We start from the raw sequence: 5,413 nt of genomic DNA on the forward strand, positions 1-5,413 counted from the left end.
GCGAGAGCAGCTCCAAGGCTCAGCTGGAAAACTTGCTCCTTTCGGACTGCAAATGGATCCACTTTGCGCCTGGGGCAATCTCAGCAGCAGGTCTATGGCCTCTGGGCCACTCTGCATCTGGAAAACATGAGGGTAACAGGGCTGTTTGGAAAGAGGGAAGGTCGCTGCACACTGGTGTTACCAACGGGCAAGGGAGCTCGGAAGCAATTTTAGTCACTGGGCAGAGCTAATCCAGAACCATCGCAGGGCCACGTGCGAGGCAGGCTACCCACACAAACACCAGGCTGGGAGTAACCCCCGGGGAAAATATCCTCACCAGTGCAACAAGCAGCAACAGAGAGGATAATTACTACCAGAGAGTTACTAGGAAGAAATCTCCCCACTCTGTAAACACCAGAAATGGCACAAGAGGCATTTTTAACCTTCATCAGTGGTCTTGGATGGTGCAAGAGCCATTTTATGCCATTTTAGTATTTGGACTATTGTGTTTTTAAGTTGATACAGTCTTACCGGTGTAAACGAGCTCCCTGATCTGGGAGCAGGTACCTGTGATTTGCCCCCACAAGGAAACCTCCTGCCCCTTCTCCGAGTTGCAGATACCTGTAAGGAGAAAAGATCCTCAGCCTCTGGCTGAACCTTCAGCTTTCAGTGACAATCTGTGATACATGGACGCAGAGAACTAACATATGCGTGATTAATATATAATTAAGTAACTATCACACAATGATCTTGAGTCATTTCTAACTAGGAGTGGATTTAGAGGCGTTTCCTAAAAGCAAAAAGGCAACATCATATTGCAAACACTTACAACTTCTGAGGCTTCTTTCTCTTCTCTAGTTAGCACAGTGTGTGTACATAGGCAGATCACCTGGCTCTAAAATAATGCTCATATTTGAATATTCTCTTCAATAGTCCATATGGAATAGCTCAGATATTTATTTCATATTATTTTCCTTTCAGTCTCTGGGCATCCCATCTAAGCTTTTAGGAGGTGAATAACATTCTGGCACTGGACTGTTTAGCTATAAAAAGCAGAATTGTGCTTATGGCATATTGCTAGATACCACTAAAACAAGATTCCATTTTCTCTCGCTCTTTCCTATTATCTTTGATTTTGTAGAACAAGCCTAGTTTAATGATATTTACTTGTGATACCTTTTCACAGTGCTTAGTGCCACTATTTCCAATCATTTTCTACATGCGACACCCTCCAACGTGCATGTATAGAAACTGCGTCAGCGGAAATGATGGGCAACAGATGCTCCTTTTTAACCTTCCTTTTGTGTAAACAATTTCGTGCCAAGATGAGACCTTTTCTGCAACTGCTCACTGGAGAGTTACACTTACACACACCTTTCTTCTGAAACCAAGTGACTCCAAGCTCACCCAAGAAAGCTGGGACCTTGTTTCTGCCCTGGTTATTTTGCTCAAACAAATGATTCTGACAATTTAGGTGAGAGGTGACAGCTCGGCGTGTGTTAAGGCAGAGGCATCTTTCTTGCCCCTGCCTCTGTGCTTTTAATAATTATGAATGATTCCTGTTATCAACAACTCTTTCTACTGGACAGAAGCAGTGATACTTGTAAAGCACACTACAGTGACAAAAAACATCCAAAGACTAAAGTAATAAACTGATATTACTTTCAGAAACTCCTTTTTATAGAGGTCATTTTACCAAAGAGAGAGTCCGCCAGACCCCTAAATCATTTTTCATAGCACAGTGGGAACAAGGGACCCTGAACTGCCACTGTCGTCACCTTCCTCTCTTCATTTGCCCTGTGCAGGGAAGCTCCTGTCCCAAGCAGGTGGGAGGCAGATGAAGTTTGGGCTCCCACAGCTTGGTGCTCTTACTGGACAGCTACAGCATCAGCACTGGCACCTCTGCCCCCGAGAGGAGCCACGAGAGGGGTCGTTCTGCCGAGCTCCGGCGGCTGAAAGCTGAGGTAACCATCTCTCTGCACCAAAAAGTCCATCCTTTTTTAAAAAAAATTGTCTTCTGTTGTTTTTAATTTTCAGCAAACACGTTTTGAACTCTTCCCCGTGACCACTGGAGCTATAGACATTCTGTTCTCAACGGGAGATGAAATTCCTGCATCAGCACATAATTCCCGCACCTGAGGCTTTAAGGAAAATAAAGATTAAAAAAAGAAAACCAAAAACACAACACGCCGAGCGCCGCAAGAGCTGGCAGCGGCGGGGGAAGAGGAAGAGGAGCTGGGGGCGGAAATATCCCGCTGCTCTCACCTGCGGGAGCGGAACCTGGCGGCCCGGCTGACGGCCGCGATAGGGGAGCGCGCCGAGGGGAAGGAAGCCGCAGAGCCGCCGGGGACGAGAGGTGGCCCATAGGAAGACATAAAGAGAAGGAAACACTTTGGGTGAGCGGGGAGGTCGCCTCTGCAGCCCGCAGACATCTGTCCAAAGCAACGGCGCGCTCCTGACCGCTGCGTCACCTCCACAGGGAGGGCTTTTTTCCCCTCCAAAACAAGAGGTGGGGAGCGGTGTCTTCCTGCTCCTGTTTATCTGCGTCAGAGGGACAAAACCTAATCTCGTCCACATCCAACTGGGAATAGGGCAGAAAAGAAAACGTGAGGGGGGAAGAAAGGAAACGTGCTAGTGGTGCCACACAGCTGGGAATGAGGGGGACTTAGGGCTGGACGTGTATTTTGTGCTCTGGGTTTATCTTTGGAGAGCAAAGGTTGAACTGTTACTCTAGTAACCTGTGAAATATGTCATGCATTACAGAGCCATACAAGATTAGGGATCCAAGTATTAAAACTGGGCAAAGAAAAATGTTAATAAGGCAGGAGGAAACTTTATTTCAACTTTCTTGCATTCTGGCTATCCAGACAAAGCAGGGTTACTGTTTCGTCTAGCGCTACGCTAAAAATGTGTATGTGTCTGTGCTGTGACATTAGTTTTCTAGTTCTGCCTTAATATCACTGCTGGAAGTAAGAACGCGGCATAAATGTTCATCCACCAATTTGTTCCCATCTTGCATAGTGACTTTGCAGCTTGGTCTTGTGCTTCTCCAAAGAGTATGCTGCTTCTACTTCGTTTTCAGGAGATTTAAGAGGATGGAGTTTACATTTCTGTTTTCAAACACTCCTTCCTCTATGTGAGCAGGAAATCCTTCCCTCCCAATACATTTCTAAAATAGCTGACAGTGCCCCCAATTAATTGCTTATCAAATTGAAGTTTTTTCCTGTCCTACGTGACTGTCCTCCCCTCCTACTCTGCCTGTTTTTGTGTTCATGGTGTATTAAAAACACCCTCCACTCCTAAAATGGACAAAATAAACATACAAAAAACAAAACTAAGCATTTTCCTCATCTGGGAAGATATATGTGGCAGAAATGAAGCTGATGCGGCAGTTATATCACCCATGCACAGCTGGGTTATCTTTAGACAAGACCATCAGGAGAAGCTTATGGACACAAAAAAAACCCAAAAAGTTCTGCATAGAAACTGCACTGCCACTGTTGACTTGTTTTCTGCCTTGTCCCTTCTGGATAGATTTTGGCTCTACCTATATTCCTCCAAAGTTTTATCCAGAGATGTCCTTTTCCTAGTTTAAATTCCTTGAAAAACATCCTTTAAGAATAACCTTCCCCTACAATCCAGCTCTCTGAATCACTCCTGGATATGGCTTTCTGAACGGCTCCTGTGTGCCTATCATTGCAACCTTTGTCCTCTCTGCTAACCTTTCCTTCTTTTTTTCTGTTGTTAATGATTCACATTCGCTGTGCCTTGTACAAGATCTGCCCAAGTCTGTCTTCCTCTCTATATATAACTTTAATTTTTGCTCTTCTCCTGCTTTGAATAGGAATTCCAAGGAGCAGGTGATGAAGGATGAAGGGCTACAGCACACGCCTGAGACAACACAGCACAAAACACTTCTGTGTAGCCCTCGAATGCAGGGTTTCCTGCAAATAAAGGTGGGGTGCTGGTGACAGGTCTGACTTTATAGTTGGTGTTCCTAATTTTATCAACTTCATTCATAATCTCCAAGCCCTGTTATCAGGAGAGATGAGACATCGTAATGAGTCTGCATATATTTGGCAGTTCACTTCCTCCTCATTTTAATGACCTGCAGAAGCAAAGATGGCAACAGATGAAAAGAGGGAGCAAACTTCATCACGGTGTGCTCGGTGTCATTTTATTTCTGAAGAGATGACAGGTGTGCACCTATTGTCCACTTCATAAACTCACAAAACTAAACAAACCCAGCTTTGCTTTGGAATTTAAAAAAAAATCTGTACTAAGATTATATATTTTTTATAGAAATGATTGTGCCCTTAGCTGAACAATTACTTTCCATCCACTTATTTTGGTGGATCTCAGTGAACTGGAAAATTACATATTTTAGTGCCTTGAAACAATTATGAGTACTGGAATGAGCTTTTAAAAGATGAGCCTATGTGCTTCGGTAAGATTAACGTACGGTAAAATTAACATACCAGATGGGGACTTCAGTGAGCAGAGAGGATTCAGCCCCCAGCTCTGCCACCAAACTCTCTTATCACCGACCAGAGGGCCAGTTTTGCACGTGTAGCATGAGCTGAGCTTCCTCATGGGAACTTTACGACGAGAAACAGAAGCTCGTGACGTGCTGAGGATGTGGGAGGCCTCAAGTGAAACCCTGTGAAACAGAACATATGGGTCAACGACAGCCTTCAGCGCACGTGTTTGCTTTTGGGAGTCCCGAGGACATGACGTTCGCGAGAAGATTGAGGCTTGCCACATAGGCAGGGTGAACTCGCTGTTGGAGGCTCTGACCCACCGCGCAGGCCACCCGCTCCAGGACGGAGGTGGCCAGGGCTGGGGACACTGCTGGGGACAGAGCCCGGCTGCCCTGGGGAGCTGGCCTGTGGCTGCCGCGCTGCCCAGGGCTTTCGGGGGCGCCTTTTACTGGAACCCCGCGTTCTCTGGGGGGACTTACCCCCGCAGTGACCACGGAGCAGCGGCTGCTTGAGGCCAGACCCTGAGACAGCCCCGCGCCCTGCTCCGCTCCTTGTGTCATTACCCTTCCCGCCCGGTAGCGCTTACGGAGAGGATCGCTTGTGTTATTAACACTACAATAACGGGCGAACAAACCAGCCTTCGGGAGCCTCCCCGCGCTCCCACCGCCGAGGGCGAAGACGCCAGTAGAGCAGCGGTGCGGGAAGAGCAGCGACAAGAGGCTCCCGAGGCGCTCGCGGCGGAGGCGCCGCGGCCCCGCGGGCGCCCGTTGGCGGCCGCCTCCCGCCGCCTCCCGCCGCCGCCGCGGGCGGCGCATGCTCCGTGCGCCGCGGGCGAGGCGCGTTGGACGGGGCCGAGCGGCGGCGCCTCCCGCCCGGCCCGCCCCGCGCGCTATAAGAGCGGTGCCCGCGGCCGCCCCCTCTCCTCGCTCCGCGCCGCGCCGCCCGCTCCAGCC

This window comes from Tinamus guttatus, unplaced genomic scaffold (genome assembly GCF_059628265.1).
Source record: "Tinamus guttatus ecotype Peru unplaced genomic scaffold, ASM5962826v1 Tinamus_guttatus_pri_ptg000510l, whole genome shotgun sequence".
Classification (NCBI taxonomy): domain Eukaryota; kingdom Metazoa; phylum Chordata; class Aves; order Tinamiformes; family Tinamidae; genus Tinamus; species Tinamus guttatus.